This window comes from Enhydra lutris, unplaced genomic scaffold (genome assembly GCF_002288905.1).
Source record: "Enhydra lutris kenyoni isolate GAN:26980312 unplaced genomic scaffold, ASM228890v2 scaffoldscaffold3, whole genome shotgun sequence".
NCBI lineage: Eukaryota > Metazoa > Chordata > Mammalia > Carnivora > Mustelidae > Enhydra > Enhydra lutris.
The window spans coordinates 61,950,778-61,976,236 of NW_019154087.1; the positions used below are offsets into that span (position 1 = coordinate 61,950,778).

The window sequence follows — 25,459 nt, forward strand, 5'->3', positions numbered from 1 at the left end:
GTATGTGGTGTGTGTATGTTTGTTGTTAGATAGAGAGAGGCCTCTTGGAGGAGGTCACAATGAAACCAAGGCTTGAAAACAGGAGGTTGTCAAAGAGAAAGGGAGCAGGGTCCCAACAAGAAGGAACAGTAAGTACAAGGCCTCGAAGAAGAGAAGATGTTGGTATATTCAGTTGGAGAAAGGATTTTAGTGTGGCCAAGACGTGCAGAGCAAGGAACAGGTGGGTCAAGACAGGAAAAGGAAAAGGCCAGATCATGTGGGCTAGGAAAGAAGTTTAGATTTTACTGGAAGCAAAACCTGTTTAAGGTTGTCGAATAATGCTGTATAATGACTCAGTTCATATTTTAAAAAGATAACTGTGGCTATCTTTTGGTGGGAACAGGGAAGTCAGGCCACTATTGCAGTGATAGGGGGAAAACTGGAGAATGGATTACAGCTGGAGAGAAACTGTTGGAAGATGAAAAATATTCAAGAAAGTAGAAAAGGCAAGATTTATTGAAAGTAAGAGAAAAGAGGGAGGGAGGAACCCGGCATGGCAGGGCCTTTTAGATTTTGCAACTGGACGGAAGATGGTACCACTCAATAAGATGGAAGAAAACAAGGGGATGGAATGTTCTGGGGTAGGGATTGGGTTGGATCAAGAGTTTCGTTTGGGGGGTATTGACTTTGAGGTGCCTGTTAGGAAAGTTCTATATTCTTAAGGATCGTCACGCTCTAAGATGCTTTTGTGATTATTTCCATCAGCGTCTTCAAACATCAATGCATCTGGGGAAATGGCAGAGGCAGTTTGTTAAGTAGATTGAATATATTATGTATATGAGCTTAGAGGGGAAGTCTTGGTTGGGAAGTATTTAAAACCATGGGTATTGATGGGTATAGATGAACAGCCCTAGGGAAAGAATATTCAAGGGAAGAAATTAGGCCTCCTGATTGAACCATCAAAACTTCAGCATTTAAAGATGGGGTTGAGGAAGACAAGTCAGCAAAGAAGCCTGAGGAGTGGCTGAAGAAGTAGGAGGGGTACCAGGAGAGTTAAGGGGTTGGGGGGTGGTCATACAGGCAGGCAAAAGAGTGTATTCAAAAGGTGGAGGTGGTCCCTCATTTTGGGAGGAAGAATTTCAATAGCATGGCAGGAGTAGAAGCCATAAAAAAACTTGGGAGTACCCAAAGGTCATGGTGGTTTTAAATGCCTGCTTAATCCAACAGTGTATAAAGTTTAGTTTACAAACTAAAATCCCACTGACAGTGCAAGTCCAAACGTCAAGCAAAATGTCAAATGTCCTGCAGGATCCTTCATTCCTAGAAAGAAAGAGAAATAAAAAAAACTTATGCAGAACTTGTCACATAAAAGAGCTGGCAATGCATATAGTATATTTCAGTAAACAAATCAAAGAACAGTTTTTTTTTTGTTTGTTCAAGTGGGTGGATTTATTTATTATTAAATATTCTTGCATAAAATATATGTACACTATGAAGGCAACCATATTTGAACCATGCATGTGGGAGGTAACATGCAAAAATGAAGTTTTGTTAGAGTTATGATATTTACATGACTTAAGAAAATGATGTTTATATTGCTACTATATTATCTTTTTCTAAAGAACGATTGATTTCCCATGACATGAAAAGGAAGGAACTGAGGTTTTTATGTTTCTGCTCGACAGGTATCCATTTTTGGGGTGACGGGAACTTCCGAGACCAGGCAGGTAAGAAATGACCCAGACCCTATAGTGAGGCAGTGTGGGAGGAACTCCAACCAGTCTTCCCCATCGGTATGCATATTTCTGTTTCCAGTGCTCCTTTAGTATCACAAAATGACCAACCCCTGAAACTCTAAAATCTCGTTTTCATCTGATTCCCTAACTTCTGCTTTGGGACAGGATTAGAGTTGGCTATCAAAGCAGCATTGTTTATCTGCATGATTTCCCACTTTGATGTGTACACCTAAATATGAATCCGTGGGTTTGTTTCTCCGGATGGTTGGAGGGGCTGGACCACCATGGTTTTCCTGGCTGCTGTCCAGGCCCCAGCTGGACTGACTAGAGGCAGAAATTGAGGATGGGAGCAGGGTGGGGAAGGGGGAAAGCGGTTGCCTTAATGTTATCAGCGAATACTTTTGTACTATTTTTTGGCACCTTCCCACCGTGAACCAGCAGAATCTTGATGTAGTTCCCGAGTTCAAAGACGGGGTTGGGCAAGAGAAGCAAGGAGCAAAAGCAATGTGGCTTGATCTTCACCAACCTCTCAGGCTGGTGATTGCTGAGGTCAATCTTAACATCAGTTTTTACTCTCTAAGCCTTTATTGAGTGCTTTGGGTGGTCTGCGTGTTTGCTGCCCGCCTGATTCTTAAAGCACCTCACCGTGATGATCAATTAGGAGAGACAAAATGATACCGGGATGTGTGTCCTTTTGAAATGCAAATAACTCTGAGAAAAGAAATAAAAATTGCCACTGCTTTTGTAAAAATCAGAGGACTCAGCCCCTGCTCCTCTGAGCCGCATTTAACACCTTTTGTACACTCCAGCCACTCAAATAGAGGGAACTGGCAAGAAGAAAGGCGTAGAGCTTGCAGATTAAAATGTATCCCAAGAACTCTTTCCATGCTCCAAGGTAGAAATTCTTCATAGAATTATACATGAACAAATCTCCCTCTCTTAAATTAAAAAAAAAAAAAACTATTTAGAATACTGTTTTTTAACTACAAATTATTATTTCTTCTTCTTCATTTTAAATGCTTTATTTTAGTACCAGCTACTTCTCCTCTTGGTTAATGTGACATCCATTTATCTTGGGAAGAACATAACCTAAGATCAGGCAGTAGTGACCCTATTTGAAAGATTGATCATTTACTTGCATTGAGAAAAGACTTATTTTTTAAATGGCATGCTCAAAACGTGTGTAAACATCTTTAAGGAGCTGCTCAATGATGACGTTGCACATTCTCTTTAGGAATAATGTGATTGTGAAGCTCATTCTTCTTCCATGACTTTTTTTTTTTTTTAAGAGTAGGAAAAAGAGTGGGGAGAGAGGGGCAGAGGAAGAGGGAGAGAGAATCTTAGGCAGGCTCCACGCCCAGTGGGTCTGACACTGGGCTCGATCTCATGACCCTGAGATCATGATCATGATCTGAGCCCAAATCAAGAGTCGGACACTTAACTGGTTAAACCAACCAGAAGCCTTCTTCCCTGACATTTCTTACTGTTCTCTTTGCGCAAAAGATTCTCAGAAGGATGGGGGCACCTGGGTGGCTCAGTTGGTTAAGCATTTGCCTTCAGCTCAGGTCATGATCTTGTGGTCCTGGGATGGAGCCCCGCTTCGGGCTCCCTGCTCAGCGGGGAGTCTACTTCTCTCTTTTTCCTCTCCCTCTGTGTTCTCTCTTTCTCTCTCTGACTATCTCGCGAATAAATAAATAAAATCTTTTTTAAAATTAAGAATAAAAGATTCTCTGAAGGAATGAAAGAAAAAAAAAACACCATTTTAAAAAAAGATGAAAAATGCTTCATTAAAGGGTAGAATAAAGGCAAAATGGCACGGAATCCAGAGGCCTCGGTTAAGACTTTCTGAGCCTCAATTTCCTCTTCCGCATAATGGGGGACAGCAGCTGTTATCATGAGGAAGTACAATTGGGGTTAGATGCTCATGTGTTTATTTTATGGGGGGAATATAACCCAGTGGGCCCCTAAAAATAATTCAGACCTATAGGTCTGTACATGTATTTTTTGATTCAATGACAAATTCACATTCAGTATTCTAGTTTATAAGACACAAGAGAAAGTTCAAAGCCTTTGTGGAAAAAGCAATCTTGCTGAAGTCTTCTTAAAGGACACATTCATTTAGTCACTCAGCAAATTGTTACTGAAACCTACTACATTCCGAGCATTTGTGCTAGGTGCTGGGGAGTGATCAAACGAGTTTCTGATCTCACAGAACTTGGATCTAGTGGAGAGGAGATTGTGATTGACCAAATAACCACAAATAAATATTACAATCTATAAGAAAAGCTACGAAGAAGAAAATTCTGACTTTTTTTTTAACTCTTGGAAAATAGGACATTGAAAAAAAATACTTGAGAAGTATAATTTTGCCATTTTTCAATCTCAGTGTCTTTCATAATCAATAGTTATGATGTTAGTACTTGGATTCACTTGTTCGTGTGTGGCACTCTCTGTGAAGATAAACTGTGTCAAATACATTTCAAATTTGCAAGATTGGATTAAAACATGGAATCACTAACATAGCAAACTGATAAATACTTGAAGCTACAACTTCATATCATGGCCATGCCTACATTTTGAAAGGGTAAGAAACTCTGGACAGGAAGCTAGGGGTGGACCTGAGGAGGCACCTAAGGAAGGCAAGGGCAAGATTCCCAAAGTGGTTGTCAAGTCCCCTCAATGAGGAAACCCTGAGCCAGAGTGACAAAAAGATTGAGGCAGGGCTAGAAGGACTAGTCGTGGTACCCCGAAAACAAGTCTCCAGGGGAGGGGGTTATTTGTTAGTTTTTACTTGTATTCAAAGACTTTATCCAGAAGAGCTCTAAGAAGTATTTTTCAAACAGTAACTTATGACTTACTTTCAAACAGTAAGTTATGACCCCTTCTTGGGTCACAAAATAAATTTAGTGGGTACCCACAGGCATTTTTAAATGAGATAATAGAAAATGTCCATGTGCATTGTCCATAGCAGGAATGAGGTTGTCTGTGTTTAGGAGTGTATGTGTGCACCAAAGGGCCTCTGGAGCCCAGAGCCTGTTCAGTAGTGGGAATTTCCTGAGGGAATACCCTGTCCCTGACTTTTCTTAGGATATGGTCCTGTAAAGTTACAACCTTCTCCCAGGCAAGTTGGGCAGGGACGTCGGTTGCAGAGCAGAGCTCCTACCCAAGCTAAAGCCCAGGGATCCATCTGCACTAAAGATGGTGTCTGAATAGGGGGCTGGCCTGTGAAGGTTCAATCTAGAAGAGTTGTTCCTTGAATGAATGAAACAGAGACCAAGTACAAGGCAAGGGTATTACCTTCCTTTGTTGGGAAGGAAATACATAGGTTGGAATCGGTGCTATTTGGCCATTTTTTAACCTGCAAAATGGCAATCTCCTTTATTAAAATTAAGAGGTGGGTTGGCCCACCTGTGGAGAGATCCCCTGATGACACGGCCTCATTTAGGAGTTGACTTGTGAGTGAGAAATGTGCTGATAACAGAGAAAATTGGGAGTGGGATTAAACCAAGGGCTTACATCCCTATTTTCCTTGCTGGGCTCTTTGCCCTTGAGTGACTGCTCTGGGTGCCTATCAGCTGTCTGTAACTCAGGCCATTGTCTTAAACAACATACACTTAGAGGGAGATTTCTTCTGTCCTTTGTGCTTTTACTAAGACTGCTTTCCAAATACTGTCAATGTTTTGAGTTTTATTTCTCCCACTTAATAAGATACTTCTTTCACGGTGGTTAAAAAATTAATTTATATGAAAACTTTTTGAGGGGAAGGATCAAGAGGTTGCTCATTTTATTTGCAGATATAATTTCTAACTTCAGATCTTCCCACATTGATTTTGGATGGCAGAGAGAATTCTCAAGGCAAGAGGAATGAATAGCTGGTCTTTCTTCGAGTCCTTAGAACATTCTAGAGAGTTCTCCTTGATGATAAACAGGGAGGAAAGGTTGACAGGGTCGGGGTGGGGGATGTACACGTTTGGCAAACTGTGGGGTCCCTTTTTGCTGAGTTAAGTTGGTAGAGAGGGAGTCAGAGAACAGGCTCTGAGCTGGGGACCCAGACAGATAAGCTGCCATGGAAGAAAGACCAGTAAAGCAGTAATGGAAGAGGCCTGCTTTCACCCTGGTGAGGGGCGGGTGGTTCTCTGTGGAGGCGGAGGAAGACGCAATCCAGGGACCCCAGGATGAGGCATAAGCTGTCAAGAGAGATGGCAGATCTCCAGGACAAACCACTGATTTCTTTCAAATGACCCACCCTGTCATTGCAACTTCAGCCGAGGTGTCCGATCTAGGGAATTTGAGTTCTTCCGAAAGCTTTTCTCAGTCAAAGCCAATTATTTCACATGTAGAGACAAAGAAATGTTTCTTTCAAACTCTCACCTAAAACTTCCATGTCGTGGAAAAATATGTGCTTAGAAAGGGGACAGACGTGAGTAGCATTTTTTTAAATGCTCACCACAGACTTGCTGTGAGCCCTTGGGTAAGATAGTTAACAAGTTAGGAATCTCAAAGAACTACAGTCTCTTACCCTGAAAATAGGGAAAATAATACCTCTTTTGTAGGGTTGTTGTGAGGATTACATAAGACAAAGTTTATAAAGTGCAAGGCCGTGTCCGGGCACTCAGTAAATGAAGTTAGTATGTATGTTATGATCTTTCTGGTCCAACCAGCAGTGAAAGGACAACCAAAACAGAATTTGCAACCCTTTTCGAACACCGGTGTTGATCACAATATAAACATTTAGGGGCAGATTTACAGAATTTATAATTCAAGATGGGGGTCTTTTTCAAAGCTTTTATGAAAGTGTTACATGAAGCAGCTGAGGAAGGTAAGTTCAAATTCTATGGCAAGAACAAAGGAAATGCATCCAGTTTTAATTCTCGTGTGAGGATCAAGCATAAGATTATTCAAGCACTTTGGTTTTCCTCCTTTCCAATTTTGTTGTTTAACCTCTGTTTTATGTAATGTTGGTTTCCCTATTGTGGTTAACGTGAGTAAGATTTGGAACAAAGGCTTAAAAATTATAGACAGTTTAGACTTAGAGCTAAAACATAGCTCAGGGCTTATATCCAGGCTAGCATATTCTAGATGAGGCCCATGCAAATATAACATGTCACTATTTTGTCATATTCCTCTATCACTTACTTAATATTTTTCTTTAGGTCAACTGTCTTAAAAACAAAACAAAACATAATACTTACTTTGCTTCCAAGCAGTAATACTCATGAACATCACCGGTTTGAAAGTCTAGTAAAATAAGTTCATGACTTAAAGCATTTAGTTAACTTTTTCATCTAAAATCATCTCATGCACTATGAGTGGCATGGGGGGGTGTCACACACTTAAGTAAACACTGATCACATACGCCCCTCTATTTTATAGATGAGGACACTGAGACCCAATGAATTGAAGTGATTTCCCAGTCTGTGACTGTAATTCCAATAAAAGGCTTGATATAAGAATTTGGTAATTAAAAACCATCTAGGGGGGTACCTAGGTGGCTCAACCGGTTAAGCATTTCTTGATTTCTGCTCAGGACATGATCTCAGGGTCGTGAGATGGAGCCCTGCATCAGGCTCTGAGCTCATGCTCTCTCTCACTCTCGCTCTCTCTCTCTCTCTCAAGTAAATAAATAAAACCTTGAAAAAAAAATCTAGGAATTTCAATAGCACCAATTCTTCCTTTTCACGTTTCCCATATACTCCCCAGAATCCAAGTGAGTAGGCAAAAAAAAGGATTGGCATTAGTGAATGAGAAAATACTACATATTATATATAGCCCCTTCAAAAAAAATGTGGAGATGAGTCAAAGGACAAAGAACTAGATTTTATAATTTGTTTCTCTCTTAGAACAATTTTAATAATCATCTTAACACAGCCCAAAGCTGAATCATTTACCTGAGCTCATACCCCTTTATGGAGTTTATTTTTACTGACCAGATTAAGGTCAGCAATATTGGCCCTCTCCTGACCCTGAATGCCTTATTCGTTGAAACTCGAGTGTTAGTTCCTGTTTGCACCATTGTACCTTGTTAGAGAAGGTATTTCTATTCTCCAGAGGGTGAACAATAAGCTACTGTATGTTTGGTCTCCAGAGTTCATTTCTTCATGTTTTCATTAGTTTTATTCATAAGATTCTATTAGAGTCGATTGTTAAATTGCTGGAAACATCCCCAACAAAGGACAAAAAGGTTCTTCTATAAAACAAGAACAGCCCATCCCCTGCCCAGACTTGAAGGACCATAAATTGGTGTAGTAAATTGCAGAATATAAGCAAGTAACTTTTCTTCCTACTCTCCTAAGGGGCCTGGGATTTGTGAGTCCACGTCTGAAAGTAGGTCAGCAGCATAGTAAAAAAAGAATCTTACTAAATACGAGTTGGAGTTTACTGCTTTGAAAAACTATGGTCCAATCTAGTTAAATCAGAGTCCATTATGTTCATTTTAATGGATTCATTTATCATACATAACCTGGAACGGTTGAAATAATTGTTATAATTAATAATATCTCTTTTGAGATACTCCTTTTAAAAAAAAATTCTCCTTTTATTTCCAGAATTAATGGTTAAAAAAACATTCCTCAGTTTATCCTAGAGGTTTCATTTGACTCAATTCCATTGTGAAGTCACAGTTCCCTGGTGTCTTAAAGATCCTAGACTCTCTTTCTCTCTCTGTTGAACTCATGGAAGCATTTAATACAAATCTGTTTTGATTCATTACTACAAAAGCACATTATCCCAAAAGGTGCACAATCTGAGAATATGCATGGTCATGTAATTTCTAGCCAAGAACATAAAAGCAAATACATCACTTAATATTTATTAAGAATTAAGTACCCAAAGGGGGTTAGTTACTAACAAAGACAGAAGCACATGTAATTCTGTGTCAAATGAAAAATTTGAGCATATTCATTGGAGCAAGCATTAATCTTTTATGAATTGTACAATTTTAAATAAGGCAACATAGGGGAAATTACAATAGAGCGAAGAAAAGAGGCAATTTGGGGGAATTATGATGTATTGAAAACACATGCCAAATACTTCCCTCCGTACTGATGAATGGGATCAAGCCATATTCTATGCGAGCTTCACATCGTTTTTCCATCCTACATTCTAGCAAAGTCTGAAAACAGCAGGGTAAGGAGGCAGGGATGGAAATGTTGCAAAAATATTTGTTTTACAGTACAATGGGTGCTTATCTTATTTTAAATTAAATGTTCCCTAACAGACAGCCGCTTAATGGTGCTCATGTGCCCGCCCCCCCCATTGTGTAACTTGCCCACAGCATTCCCTCAAAAACTACTAGAGCGAGACTTTTGCTGTTCTTTAATTAAAAAACAAAAGACCAAACCAAACCAAAACAAAACCAAAAACAATAGCCAACCATCTCTCTAACACACAGGTAGAATGTTCCCAGAACAGGTAAAAGCTCCTCTATTACACATTAGTGCCCTTTCCACTCCATGAACTCCAAGACAATTTCCCAACTATTTATTTACTTTTAGCGCTTTTCTCTGCAAACTCAGAAACCAGCTGCCATTCCCTTTATACCCTCAAAATTAGGTGGGAGTATGTCAAACAATGAATGATACAGGAAAGGGCTCTTACCTGTCCCATTGTACCTATGGAAGAACTCCTTTAGGAGCAGAGGGATCCTCCAGGGGTCACTGCCCCTTGCTTGGGCTGCCGTCCAGCCAGTGACATCTGCAAAGTGCCATCTTACTGTGGACGAGAACACACCTGTGCCAACCTTTGTCACTTGCACTTAAAAATAAGACAGAGGATGAAACTTCTGACTTAGAACCAAGAGACTTGTTCTGACAGCACCATTGTGAATGGTACCATTTTAAATAAGCAATATGGGAACATTGCAATAAAATGAAGAAAAAAGGCAATTTGGGGGAATTAGAATGTATTGAAAACATATGGCAAATACTTCTCTCAATGCTGATGTATAGAGACAAACATCTCTGGGTATCCCCTAGAGCTGGACATGGTTTGTTTGTTTGTTTGTTTGTTTTGTCCATGCCTTGGACCCTCTATCTGGATACTTGGGCTCCAAGTTTATCTTGCCTTTTTGCCCACTCAGAACCTTTAGTTTCTATAGCTAGCTTCCCTGCTTGGGGCCACACTTCATCATTGCCTCCAGGTCGGTGACTTGCCTCCCATCTTACTGGCTGACCTCACTTCCTTCCCTCCGGTATGTGGTTTTTGCCGATCAACCAGAACAGTGTTGACCTGGGACATCCTCTGTCCTGGTTCTCTCTAGCCTATCCACCTCCCCGCCCCCGGCTTCCTGCCTATGTGGTTCCCAAATTCCTGAATTAAGGAATCCAAAGATACATTAAAATTCTGGCCTCACCTAAAAAAGAATAATGTAATTTGTTTCAAATGTGGCAAATGTAAAGTACTCAGGTAGTCAGTATCCTTGAAAGTGATCATTTACCTAAGCAATTAATCTCTTAGGTTGTGGGGTTTTTCTCAGCACTTTATGCTGGAGGGACATGGTTCAGATCTTCAGTCTGAGGGGAGAAAGGAGACAGAGGGTGGCAAGGGCCAGAAAAATGTGAAAAGGATTGGAAAAGGGGACCAAGAGAAAGGTGAAAGAATGTGGGGTATTTACTTGTGAGAAGAAATTAATTTGCAAGTTCGTAACTCTTTAAGAATGTGATGTTACTCCAGGAGCATTGGATTTTATTGTCCTCTCATAGCTTCTGTTCAAAAAATACTCCTGAAGGGACAAAAGACAAAAAGCCGAAGGAATGTGAAGAGAGTGTGTTCAGTCTAGTGCTTTCTGAGGGTGGAACAGGCACTGACTTAAAAGGCATATCACGGAGATAAGGAAGAGTCTCTTGAGAGTTGCCAGACCAGTATTTCCTAACACCCTTATTTCCTCTCCTGTCGTCAGCGTGGCCCAGTTCACATTGTCTGAGGATAAGTCATGAACTGTTCCTACTCTGAGACCCACTAATTCCCCTTTGAAGAACGTACTCCAAGGACAAAGAACAAAAGTAACTTCCACAAACTTGTTCATGTGGTGTTATTCAAATTGTAGTGATGTCTTTTAGGGGTCAGCCCAGCCCATGAGCTAGCCCCTCTTCTGTAGGAACCCCTGCCACCCTCTGTTCCCCAGAGATGGGGCCCTGGCATCCATGTTTGTAATGGGCAATCTCCCTATGGTCTCCAATTCAACCAGGGTTGGATCTAATGCAAACCAGGATGTGGAACTGGGACGGAAAATTGCAGGTTAATCTCTGTATGTGGTTAGAGTGACACAATAAACTATGAGGTAACTCTAATCAGGGTAAAGGAAAGAAGAATGAAGCAGATTCACCAAGAAAAACAGAGATAAACAAAGAATGGACTGTCAACTTTCTGGCTCCTTCCAGACGCCCAAACAGCATTTCTACCCTTTGACTCTGTGACACACCCCTCTGTCTTTGTAATAAATTACCCTTTTAACTTAAAGTAATTTGAATCACTTTTTTGTTAATTATAACCAAAGTCTTAACTGACAGATAATAATAAAAAAAAAATCAGAAGCAAAGTATCCAAAATAAGAAAGTAAGTCAATTAGTGTAAGTTAGCATGATTAAATATTTTTTCAAGTGATTATCTACATGGAAAGATGCAGGCGAGAAAGCAGAATGAATACATTGCTTGCAACTTTTAAACTGTAGACTTAGTCAACAAGGACTGGAAAAGTATACAGAGTAATGTAAACAGTTACTAAGGGCATGAGGGTTGCGGAAACATTGTTTATACAATATCTTTGAAATTTAGACCTCTGACATTCTGAAGCAGGGATTTAATATCCCACTTCAGATCTTCCTCAGAAGGTTCATTATTCTGATATTGATAGCCCCCCATCAGTCTTCACCCCAAACTGAAAAGTTGTTCTCGAGTCTGTCTTTTCTCCAGAGGACCTTTTACTGGGAAATAGTATTTGGGAGTTACAGTTCTGGGTGTGATTTTAAAATCATCCTTACTTTTTTATGGAGAACGGAATAAAAGCAAGCTAAGTGGAATTTGAGAAATGGACTAGAAGATGGTGTGGTTGTCCATCTGGACTACCAGTAAGAGGAGTCAGGTCTCCTTGAAGGGTAAACTGATTACAGGTCTGGCGCAAGAAATGTGTAAGACTCGCCTGGAACATCTTACCATACCAGAGAACGGTGAAGCAATCCAAGACTACTAGCGGCCTGTTGGAAGGACTGAGGAATCAGCCTGAGGAGACTTCCACTGACCCAGTATGAGATAATTATATATTGATAAAAATAATAATCTCAAGAGATTGACCCAGATTAAGGCATTTAGATCCTCGAATTCATATCATTATACACACATATGTAAAAGCTTTGAAGGATACTAAGTCATTATCTACATTGAAAATCCCAAAGAATAATTTTTTAAAAGATTTTATTTATTTATTTGATAGACAGAGATTACAAGTAGTCAGAGAGGCAGGCAGAGAGAGAGGAGGAAGCAGGCTCCCCGCTTAGCAGAGAGCCCGATACAGGGCTCGATCCCAGGAACCTGAGACCATGAACTGAGCCGAAGGCAGAGGCTTTAACCCACTGAGCCACCCAGGCACCCCCCCAAAGAATAATTTTTATAAAAATCCTAGAACTAATTCGTGATGATAGCAGGATGTTAGGACACAAGTTAATATACGATAGCCAATTGCTTTCTTATATGTCAGCAGTGAATCTGAAATCAAAACACAATGCCATCTACATTAGCACCAAAAGAAATACTGAAGTATAAATCTAACAAACTATGTTCTGGATACATACAACTATAAAACTCTGCTGAAAGAAATCAAAGATCTAAATAAATGGAGAGATGTTTCCTGTACATGGACAGGTAGCCTCAAAATTGTCAACATGTCAGTTCTTCCCAACCTATCTATAGAGTCAACACAATCCCAATCAAAACCTCAGCCACGGGCGCCTGGGTGACTCAGTGGTTAAACCTCTGCCTTCGGCTCAGGTCATGTTCTCAGGGTCCTGGAATCGAGTCCCGCATCGGGCTCTCTACTTGGCAGGGAGCCTGCTTCCTCCTCTCTCTCTGCCTACTTGTGATCTCACTATGTCAAATAAATAAATAAAATCTTTAAAAAAACAAACAAACAAAAAACCCAAAATCTCAGCCAGTTATTTTAGGAATATCAATATCAATTGCAAAGTTTATATCATTTTGGCACTGAGAAACTCACTCATTATTTTGAAAACCACTAAATAAAGGGGAAGAATAAAGCAAGAATAAAAGTAAATTGGATAGGTCTCTTCACAGATTAAAACCTCCCAACTGTTTTAAATTGCATTTTAAATAAAAGCCGACCTATAAGGCCATGCTTGATGTGGCATCTTCTAAACACGCTCATCTTATTTCATGCCATTTAGACCCTTGCTCATGACGTCCCAGCCACCTTCACCTTTAAATAAACTTGCTTTTTTCTGCCCCAGGTAGATTCCTCTTCATGCTTCAGATCTCACCTTACCCTTCCAGGTGGCCTTTCCTGACCGTCTTAGGAGTAAAATGCTATTTATTTCCTCCCCAAAGCCTAATCAATTTTGTATTTTTGTTTGTTTGTTTTTGCTCACTTGTTTTTCCCAGTACACTGTAAATTTTAAGAAGAGAAGAATGCCTTGTTTCCACCCAGGAGCTACTATATAGAGGCACTCTGTAACTATTCGTAGGAACAGTGAATGAAGTTATCCATCACTTTGAGACTGGATAGTTGAAATCAACAGATGAGTCTCTCAAATAAACCAGCTAGGGTGATTGTGGGATCTCTAGAAGGGCAGAATCCCCAAGGTCCCTGTGTACCAAAGAGCCAGAAGAGCACTGGGAACAAAAAGAAATGTGATTTCAGGGACACCTCGGTGGCTCAGTCAGTTAGGTCTCTACCTTCAGCTCAGTTCATGATCTCAGGGTCCTGGGACTGAGTCCTGCATTGGGCTCCCTGCTCAGAGGGGAGTCTGCTTATCCCTCTGCCTGTGACTCCCTCTGCTTGTGCTCTTCCTCTCTCTCGCTGTCTGACAAATAAAATCTTAAAAAAAAAAAAAAAAGAAATGTGCTTTTAAGGAGAAGGTCATTGTGGAGACTGAGAAAGAGATGTGATTACCTTAGACTTTACGAATACTTTCATGGAGGGTTAAAGTCTTAAAAACTGTAAATACCACTTTATTTTTTAAAAATTTATTTATTTGACAGAGAGACAGTGAGAGAGGGAACACAAGCAGGGGGAGTATGAGAGGGAGAAGCAGGCTTCCCACTGAGCAGAGAGCCCAATTCGGGGCTCAATCCCAGGACTCTGGGATCATGACCCGGGCAGAAGGCAGACGCTTAAAGGCTGAGCCACCCAGGTGCCTAATACCACTTTAAAAATAAAAATTGTAGAGTTCCTAGGCCTTTGCCTATGGATTCTCAATTAACTACTCCCATGATACAGCTAATAAATAAGGGACCATTTTCATTATGTACTTGGCTATGGCACGGGGCAAATGCTTCTAACAACTCTTACTATTATATCTGATCTTTGATGTGTCTTGACGTGAGCTTATGTGTATGTATAGAAAACCCATCACGGTTCTATTTTATGCTTTGGCGGCTTTTACAATGCAAATGTATCTTTTATGATTAGGAGTACTGTCATGCTCAATGCTCCTTTTAATTTCTTTCTCTTTTTAACTGAGAGATTTTCTGAGGCTAGCTGTTAGCAAAACCTGTCATTGTAGTTTCTGAAAATTAAGACTACGGTAATTGAAATTATTCATAAAAATTCTAGGAACCTGGTGGGTTCTGGAGAGCATATGGCTTCTTTCTACCTGTGTCTTAATTACTCAAACAACATATATACTACAGAAAATTGGGGAAATTAAAAAAAAAAAGGTGAAAGAAATCAGACATAATCAATCCCCATGACCCTTATGTTACAAATCTGATATATTTTCTCATGTGCTTATTGTTCCCTAGTTGCAATCTCAGTATGCATGTAAGGTTTCATCTTAAATCCTAAATAAAGGAGACAGCTGTAGAATGAGTAGTCAGGAAAGGTTTCATGAAAATGTCATTTGAGATAGGACCTGATCAACAAGAAAGAATCAGCCTTGTGACTGTCTGAGCCAGATTCTTTTTACACATGAGGTAACGAGGACAAGGAAACAGGACTGGAATGAACTTTGAGGAACAGAAAAGTGGTCAATGTTCATAGAGTAAATGAGCAAGAGGAACATGGATGAAGATGAGTTGGGGGAAGAAAACGGGGGGGGGGGGGGGGCGCGCACGCATGCGCGCGCACACGCATGTATAAGAAAGGGAAAGAGATCCTGTGGGACCTCAGAAAACATGATAAAGAGATTACTTCCTGGTCTAAGAGGCATGTGAAGCTACTGTAAGATTTTACACAGAGCAGCGACATGTCTGACCTACATTCTTAAGAGTACTCCAGTCACCAAAGATACTATACAGAAATTATTTCTGCATAAGTGCGGACACAAATGCTTAAGGACCAAATCCTGACTCAAATCAGCTTAACTATTCCAAAATATTTGTCAGGAATGCTCACGCATGGTGGGAACTACTGGGAGTTTAGGTAGGGCTATATCTGGGGGTCCAGAGGTTGTCCTTACATCTTACTTTTCTCTCTCATTAATTCTGCTTCCCACCCTCTCCTCTGCAACTCTTGAACCCAACCAACAGGGGGTACAGCTGCCAGTAGCCCGAGGTTCTCCAAATGGAAGACAGCTTCTGTCTATCTTCAATTTGGAACAATCTGGGAGAAGACTCAAATTGGGCACGCAAGAAAAATGTATCTTTTCTTTGATCAGTTACCATATATAGGGGAATGCTACATTGTCACTGGTCCAACCTGCATCAGATACTTACCCCTTGGCAGAGATGAGGTTGGGCTCCTATGACATACCTTCCCACCAGGATCACACAAGATTTGGAAGGATTCTCCAAAGGAAAGGAATATTGCTACCAGGAGATTCATAACCATGCTGGGCACAGTAGGGAGGAAAAAAAAAAAAAAGAAGAAGAAGAAAGAAACAACCAATAAGTGTACTGCATGGTCATTTGATTTACATAATCTTTTTTTTGCAGAGTAATATTCCACTTTATGTATATTTTATTCATTTAATATTTTTGCTCAAACTACCATTGCCAAGTTCTCTACTTTACTGAAACAACTCCTGATGTTTTCACAATTAGGTTGTTTCCAAACTTTTATAATCATGATTAATAGTCTATGGCTGTCTTAGTGCATATGGCTTTTTCTATATCTTTTGTATAGGGAGCCCAGATAAAAAGGCATGAGATCTTATTTTAAATAAATCAAATTTATTACTTCCTAAAAGGTTTTGTCCATGTGAAATGTCAGTATGTGAAAAACATATATACACTTTTCTGTTATCTTTACATTAATGAGTACCATCCTTTTCATTTTACCAGTTTAATAGGTGAAAAAGGACATATGTTTGTTTTGTTCATCGCTTTGTAAAATCACAACTGCTGGGGAAATGTTGTATTTAAGGTTAGGTGTTGTAGCTCTTTTGTTAATGTTCTGCACATGCCCTTTGCTGATTTATCTATTAGAATCTGGTAATTTTTATACCTCTTTATCCTAACTCTTTAAAGTTATTACTCATTTGTGATTGTGTTTTCAAGTTTGCAGTTTGCCTTTTTATTTTAACTTTCAAAATTATATTTGCTTTTATGTTGTCAAATTTTTATTTCATCTATTGTTTTCAGGCTTAGAAATTCATATTTTCCCAGAGGCTTGAAAAATATTTAGTTCTATTTTATTTAAGCTCATCTAAATCTTGATTTTTCTTTTTCATTCCTTTACATATTCCAAATTTTAATTTTTTATTTATAATGCGAGATGAAGATATGAGCTGATTTTTCTCTCAGTTGCTAGCTATTCAAACCATTACAATTTATGAACTGATATTTCCTTCCCAGTTGATTTGTGATGCAACATTTAATATGTATTTTATGCATGCAAGAACCCATTTACAGGGTATTTTTTCCATTGAGAGATTTGTCAATTCAAACCTTACACCAGCACCAGGAAGTTTTAATTCTTATTGCTTTATGTTTTGGTGTCTAGTAGGACTAGCTCTCCACTTCATTTCTCTTTAGAGTACCCATGTTATTTTCATTCGGTCGTTCTTCCAGATGAAGGTTAAGATAACCTCCAAAGTAAATACAAACCAAAAAAGATCCTATTGAGCTGTTCACGGGAACTGCATAAAATTTAAGAGAGAACACTGGAAAATATCTAAATGCTAGGATCAGGGTTTTCTTTCATCAAATAGATCAGGATTCTGATATCTTGTTCTCCTCTGTCCAGTTTGCTCTTTCTTTTTGGGAGCAAAATTCATTTGCATGAGGAATAAATTTCCGATTTTTGTGGAGTTTTTATTTAAAATTTGTACTTTAGAAAATAATTCTAAATTATTTTAGATCTCAGAATTGAGATCTGATCTCAGAATTGAAAGTAGGACTTAAATGCCATCAGTGGATTTTGGACTAAAATTCCTATAGTTTTTTTGTTGTCTCTTTTTAGTTTTAGTACTTCTATAGATCTTTTAGCACCTAAACAAAAAACAAAAAACAAACAAAACAAAACAAAACAACCCTATAGTTTCAGGCTGGGAATCCCCACGTTGGGCTGTATTCCATGACCCTGAGATCATGATGGGAGTGGAAACCAAGAGTTGGCCACCCAACCAACTGAGCCACCCAGGCGCCCTGATGGTCCAACACTTTAAGATGCTTGTCCAGTGTCTGGAATCTTGGGGGATCGTGTGTGTGTGTGTGTGTGTGTGTGTTGTGTGTGTGTTTATATCTATCTTGAGTAGGCTGTAGTTCCCAAACGCTATGGTCAAGTTGAAGTTCTCCTCTGTGGTGTAGGATTTAGGGTAAACCCTATTGCTTTCCTTTTATCACGCTTCTTTACCACTTGATGCATTGCAATTGGTGTACAGGTAAAACCAGCTTAAAATCACCAGATCTGAAGGATGAAGGACATCACAAAAGCTCAGCCAGATGATTGGGTATGGAAGCCAGAAGGGGTTGTACCTCTCTGTCTTTTTGGTGATGAAAAACATGTCCTAATTGTATAAGCCTGCGTTTTGCATTGCTTTGTGGAAGCATCATATAAGATACTTCCTTCTCCCCCACCTCCCATAGCTGCGTTCAACTGTCTAGAACTTGGAGATTCTTGAAGAATACAGTGTGTGTGTGTGTGTGTATGTGTGTGTGTGTGTGTGCCTTTGACTATAATGTATCTCCAATACACTATACAAAACCATACACAAGCTTTCTGCTTCAGGAGATCATAATTTTTGCATACATTTATAGGCAACATGGATTGTTTCACCTTCACTTTTACAGGGATGCTTTTCCTGTCTTCGCACATTTCCCTAGTCTTTGATTCTTTGTTTTGTTCTGGTCAACTTTATTTAAATTCCTACTTATAATTGTCACACTCCCTAAAGTTTTTAGTTTTTCTCTTTTGGCAGGCAAACATTTTCTCTCCTGAAGAATCTTGCGGTCAAGAGAATGAAAAGCTCTTCTTTGTAGTTCTCAGAATAAGCAGAAGTTGTTTTTTTTTTTTTTCTATACCGTACACTGCCTCGTGGGGTTTTGGTTGACACTCAATAGCTATTTATTTACTCAAAATAGATTCTAATGAATATCAAATTCATTCAATACCCAATACCACATTCATTCAAATGCCACATTAATTCATTCATCTAGTTTCTGGTAGCTTCTTTTATATTGTCCTGGGTGTAAGCAAAGGGCACAATAAAGCTTCAAAGATTTTTTTTAATTAATGGATTTTATTTTTTACAGCAGTTTTAGATTTACAGAAAATGAGCAGAAAGTACAAAAAGTTCCCATATATGGAGCATAACAAACAGCATGGAGGACAAGGGGAGATGGAGAGGAGAAGGGAGTTGAGGGAAATTGGAAGGGGAGGTGAACCGTGAGAGACTATGGACTCTGAAAAACAATCTGAGGGTTTTGAAGGGGCGGAGGGTGGGAGGTTGGGGGAACCAGGTGGTGGGTATTAGAGAGGGCACGGATTGCATGGAGCACTGGGTGTGGTGCAAAAACAATGAATACTGTTATGCTGAAAAGAAATAATAAAAAAAAAGTTCCCATATACTCCCTCACTTTCCCCAGTTTCCTCTATTATTAACATCTTGCATTAGTGGGATGCATTTGATGCAATTGATGAGCCAATATGGATACATTATTATTAACTAAGGTCCATTATATTACAACATTAGGGTTCGATCTTTGTATTTTACATTCCATGGGTTTGGGAAAATATATAATGGCATATATCCACTATTAGAGTACCATGCAGACTAGTTTCACTGCCCTAAAAATTCTCTGTATTCCATCTGTTCATCTCTCCCTCCTTCTCAGAACCTCTGGCAACAATTGATCTTTTACTGTGTCTGTGGTTTTCCCTTTCCAGAATGTTGTATAGTTGGAATGATGCAATATATACCATTTTCAATCTGGCCTCTTTCACTTAGAAATATGCATTTAAGTGTCCCTTGTGTATTTTTGATCTGTAGACTTTTAACAATTCATCAGCAATATGTATTAAACCCCTGCTGCATGCTAGGCACAGTGACAGGTGTTGAGTGTACTGCAATAGACAAGACAAGCAGGATTGTTGCCCTTGATCTCAGCTTGAGAACTGTCAGATATTCAGTCCCCAACAACAGATTTTCCAAGGCAATAAGGATTCTACTTGTTGTATTGAAGGTCTTCTTGTTTTTCCCTGAGGAAATTGTTTGCTTATGTCAACACCTTGAGGAGACCAGTGGTACCCACAAGTGATTTACCATGTTCCAGACTTACCAGTTCCCCCTTCTTAATATAACAGGAATGAGCTCTTCTGGCTCACAGTGTAGATCCCAATCAAATTTTGACTATGAAATTTGATGAAGCAAGAGGAAAGCAAATGCCCCAAAAGATGGTTCTGCCTTTTTTTCTCAGCCTGGAGTATATCTAGATCTTCTTTCCTACCTAACTACTAACATATAGAAATTTATTTCTACCTATAGTCAGTAATAAAATCTTAAGTTGTAGCTGAAATTTCAAAAGTTGATTTATGGATCACTGGTAATACAGTTGCAAATGAAAATACAAGACATCCTCCAACTCCTTCATTGGTTTCTTCCTCCCAAGTTGGCAAGATGAATCCTGTATGTGCTAGATGTCATTAGATGAATAAAATGAGGAATCTAGTCCCAACCTCAAATCAGGCCTACTTCATTTAAAAATACTTCACATCATGGGCGCCTGGGTGGCTCAGTGGGTTAAGCCGCTGCCTTCGGCTCAGGTCATGATCTCAGGGTCCTGGGATCGAGCCCCGCATCGGGCTCTCTGCTCAGCAGGGAGCCTGCTTCCCTTCCTCTCTCTCTCTGCCTGCCTCTCTGCCTACTTGTGATCTCTGTCTGTCAAATAAATAAATAAAATCTTTAAAAAAAAAAAAATACTTCACATCTTAAGGGGATTTTTTTTTTAGCTTGTTTGTTTATTGTTATTCACTCTTAAGACAGAACTAGAATGATGCATCTCCATTATAGTTAATAGTAATTTTAAGTTTTCCATGAATGGAGGGTATAATTTACCCTAAAAACAGGTATTTGTATTCTGATAAGACCAATGTTAGAAATAAGATACATTACCAAACAAAGCAGTATTACATATATAATTAGAAATAATACTGCTAAGAGCATGAAAATGTTCAACACAGCAGCAAGTTACCGTAGGGTTTTTTAAATTTTTTTTTGTTTTCTTTCTCTTTAAGCCTTGAGGTTTTCTGTACTATATGGTGTATTTACAGTCATGAGAACCAAACTGGTTTCAACCAGATTAGAAAAGAGACTACATATGATGATATCATAATGCCCGAAGAAATGAATAATTAAATCTGTGATTAATACACAAACACAATGGGAATACTGAGATTCCTTACTTGTCAGCAAATACTTTCGCAGATTTTATTTTGAAGTCTTAGGCCCACAAAAGAGGACTGTCAAAATGGTTATTAAATCACAGAGAATGGGGACACCCACCAACAGACAATTCTTTTCAACCCTACTACAAGAAAGAAATCTACAACTGAAAGATAAACTTTGGAAAGAGGTTTTATTTATTAATTTTATACGAGGAATATGCATCTGTGTATGACAAAATATTCTATACTGAGGATAAGAAGGAGGCATGACGATTTCATTTATTCAGAATGATTGTTATTGGTATATAAAAAAAGAGCATTTGAAAATGAGAAATGTTCAAGGTAATAGCTTGTTTTTTCCTTTGCGGACTGTCTTTACATGTAGGGGCAGCTGAAGTTCTTTGCCTTGGAGATAATCTGTATTCTCTTAGCTTACAAACCTGTTTTCATCCCTTTTTCCTTTATTAGTTTAGTAAGGATAGAACTTAGACATCTAATCACAGCTGCTGTTTTCTTTCCTTCCTTTACAGGGGAAGTTTTATATGGAAGATGCAGAAAACTGTGGTCAGGTGAATGGGTATGCGTGACCTGCCAGGCGTTAGGATGGGAGCTGCGGGGGATATAGGATGAATCAGTCCTTCCATTCAGGACTGTGGGAATGAGCCAGTGCCTCTCGGAGCCATTTTGGAACCTGAGGCTGAGGAGAAACCAATCATCCTGATCCTGCCTTCATTTAAAATTTCCGTATCAGCAAATATCATCATCTATATTGCACTAATTTAAAACTTTAAAAAAGTTTATATAAACTATTATATAAATATTATAAAAATGTTTATAATATACATGAATATATAATACAAAGATTATAAAGCATATGAGATATGGTACATTCTATAAGATACATTTTTTAAAAGCTGGTGAAAATGTTTGAGATGAAAAAATACTGAAGAGATGACAACCAAATGGAGAGTGAAACGTGATGAGGTAACTGATTTGAAAAATACTTGATTACTGAGTTTTTTTGCTGCTCCCTTAAAATTTGTATCTCAGGTGGGTGCCTCTCTGGCCTCACCCTTATTCCAGGGCTAGAAAGGACAACGGGGGCAGGGTAAAGGGCCGTGGTCCAAGGGAGAGGAAGATGCAGTCTGGTTAGGGGGAGAATCAACAGTTTATGTAAGAAGCCTTAAAGGATGAGGAGGATTTCTGCCTGTCAGACAACTGAAGGAGGAGGAGAGCACCGGGAAATGCAGGCACCTCAAGCAGAAAGAACAATGCGGGCAAGGGCATCAGCAGGGCAGGCATGAGGTCTGGAAGCTGCAGGCAAGCCCATCAATCTTCGGATGGAATATGTATAGGTAGTAATGGGAGCAGAAGCTGAAAAGAAGATTTAGATCCTTCTGTGACCTGCCTGTTTGAATCAGGAGGCAATGGGAGGGTTACTGAAGATTTGTTCTTTTGTGTTTTTTTTTTTAAGATTTTATTTATTTATTTGGTGGGGTGCCTGGTGGCTCAGTGGGTTAAAGCCTCTGCCTTCAGCTCAGGTCATGATCCCAGCGTCCTGGGATCGAGCCCTGCATCGGGGCTTTCTGCTCAGGAAGGAGCCTGCTTCCCCCTCTCTCTGCCTGCCTTCCTGCCTACTTGTGATCACTGTCTGTCAAATAAATAAATAAAAATCTTTTAAAAAAAAGATTTTATTTATTTATCTGAGAGAGCAAGAGAGAGTGAGAGCACAAGTGGGTTGCGGGGGCAGAGGGAGGTGCAGCTCCGTCAGGGATCATGACCTGAGTCTAAAGCAGAGACTTAACAGACTGTGCCACCCAGGTGTCCTTTGCTTTTTAAAATTAATAATGCATTTTTGATGTTTTCTTAATTTATTTTCAAGCACTTACATAGAAGTAGTTTAAAACTTAAAATGTATTTTTGCTATATGCCTCTTCTAAATCCACTGGAAAGCAATAGAAGTGAAAATAGGATATTGGAGAGAAATTCAGGAGTAAGATGAAGACTTGGTTATTGATAATAAGCACAATTCTTATAGAGCCTGGATTTCCCAGCACAGTCTCAATTTAAAACTTCCTGTCCTATTATTTTCATTTGTACATTCTGCTCCTCCCCAACTTTTTACAGCTTTGTTAAGTTGTAATTGATGTACAATAAATGGCATGTTTAAAATATACACTTTGATCAGTTTTGACACATGTTGTCAACTGTGAAACCATCACCACATCCAATAATGCACATATCATCACCCTAAGAGTTTGCTCAGGTCCTTTGCAATTCATCCCTCCTTCTCACTTTCTGCTCCCATCCCCAGGTGACCATTAATTGCTTTCTGTCATCATAGATTGGTTTTCATTTTTCAGAATTTCATATAAATGGAATTACACAATATCTCCTGGATATAGTACATTCTAGAAGACATGTTTTAAAATAATGGAGGAAAGTTCTAGATTTGGAAAGACTAGAGAGACCTAAGAGCCAAATGCAATAGAAGCAACTTGATTGGATTCTGGTTTGAAAACACTAGAAACCACACTAGACCACACTGGGTACTACATGACAATAGGGAATAACTATTAATTCTCTTGCGTGTGAAAATGGTAATATTTTATGATTAATTACACAATCTTTTATGTAGAAGATTATCCTAGCATTGTGTGTTAAAGCACTAGGTGTATAAAGTGTCTTGCTTTTTAGCAATTTACATTCAAGTGGTTCAGAAAGACAATTAAACAAAGCAATGTGGAAATACTTTAACAACTATTGAATCTACATGGTAGGTATAAGGGGGTTTATAAAAGTTCTTCTCAACTTCCCTGTATATCTGAACCTCTTTTAATAATCATAGCTGGGGAGAGGGGAAAGGACAGAAAGTGAAAATCAAGACTCTCCTGAAGAAAACCTAGGCTATAGTTAATCACCAAGTCTTTTTTCTACTTCTGAATCTTTCACTGGTATCCATTCTATATTCAATTTTACCACCCACACCTGATTTAGAAAAAGTACACGTCTTAACTGAGAGCAACAATAAATTTCAACCTTCGCCTCAGATCATATACAAAAACTAACTTGAATTTGATCAGAGACCTAAATGTAAGAGCTAAAACCATAAACTTTCTATAAAAAAAAAAAAACAGAGGAGAAAATTGTAGTGGCCTAGGGTTTGGCACAGAACTCTTGAACACATGCAAAACGCATAAACTATAAATGAAAAAAATCAATAAATTAGATTTCATAAAAATTAAAGTTTAAATTAAAACCACAATGAGATACCACTATAGAGCTGCTAGAATAGATAAGATTAAAAATACTAATGATATCAAGTGTTTGGGAGAATGTGGAGTCACTGGAATTCTCATGTACTACTAGTGGGAATGCAAAATGATAGAACCACTTTGGAGAACAGCTGAACCAGTTCGTAAAAGTTCAATGTGTACCAACCAAATGACCCATCATTTAACCCTTAGATAATGACCTAAAAGAAATGTGATGGCTCAAGTCTCCATCAACGGGTAAATGAACACATAATGATATGCCCACACAATAGAAGTCAGCAATGAAAAAGAATAAATTATTGATTGGGGGGGGGAGTCCGCAGAATAATAATAGTGGAGAAAACCTACATAATCTTGGCTACGGTGATGACTTTTTAGATACAGCATCAAAGGCACAATCGATGAAAGAAATAATTCATAACCTGGACTTCATAAAAATGAAAAACTGCTTTGTGAAAGACAATGTCAAAAGAATGAGAAAGACAAGCCACAAAATGGGAGAAAATATTTGCAGAACAGCTCATCCTTCATGGCTCTGCTCAAAAGACCCTCTTCTGAAACCCTGACCTCCTTCTTCCTGACTCCATAACCACAGAGGTCGAGTGTTTTCAAGCCACATTGCAAATACTACTTTTTTTCATTCATTCACTCAAAAATATTTATTCTGTGCATGCCATGTTTTAGGCACTGTTGTAGGCATGGAGCATATAGCAGCGAATAAATCAGATGAAGTCTCTGGCTTACATTTTACTGAATGTGTACATGGTAGAGGGAGGCAACAAATAAATATAATAGAATTCCAGGTAGAAATATTGTTGTGAATAATTTTTTTAAAAAGCAGTGGAATAGTAAAGGATGATGATGTGGTGTGTGTTATTTTATTTAATTAATTTATTTATTTTGAAGGGTAGTTGATAATAATGTATTCGTTTCGGGTATCAAAATAGTGCTTTGACATTTATTTACATTATAATTTCCATGATAAATCAAGCTATCATCTGTCACCATACAAAGTTGTTACAATATTATTAACTCTATTCTCTATGCTGTATGTTCTATCCCCATGACTTTAAAACTGGAAGTTTGTGCCTTTTAATCTCCTGCCCCTGTATTGCTCATTCTCCCATCTGCCTCCCCTCTGGCAATCTCCAGATTGTTCTCTGTATCTATGAATCTGTTTCTGTGTTGTTTTGTTTGCTCATTTGTTTTGTTTTTCAGATTCCACATGTAAGTGAAATCATATTGTATTTGTCTTTCTCTGTCTGACTTACTTCACTCCAGATAATATCCTCTAGGTCCATCCATGTTGTCGCAAATAGCAAGATTTAATTCTTTTTTATGGCTGAGTAATATTCCATTGTAGGAGTGTGTGTTATTTTAGAAAGCAAGTCAGAGAAGGTATAGCTGACAGACATTGGTGCCTCACCCACACACCCTTTAGGTACTCTGGAATAATCCAGTACAAGCCAATCTCATTG

The 25,459-nt window shown here is 38.8% G+C and overlaps 1 long non-coding RNA gene across 1 annotated transcript; it reads right to left on the reverse strand.

The window, feature by feature from the left end:
- Positions 1-1,055: 1,055 nt before the first annotated feature.
- LOC111152712 lies at positions 1,056-15,643 on the reverse strand. The gene is made up of 3 exons (XR_002640936.1): positions 15,597-15,643; positions 9,312-9,425; positions 1,056-1,299 (listed from the first exon to the last, which is right to left on the reverse strand). It is a non-coding gene; the product is annotated as an uncharacterized LOC111152712 (long non-coding RNA).
- Positions 15,644-25,459: the final 9,816 nt, after the last annotated feature.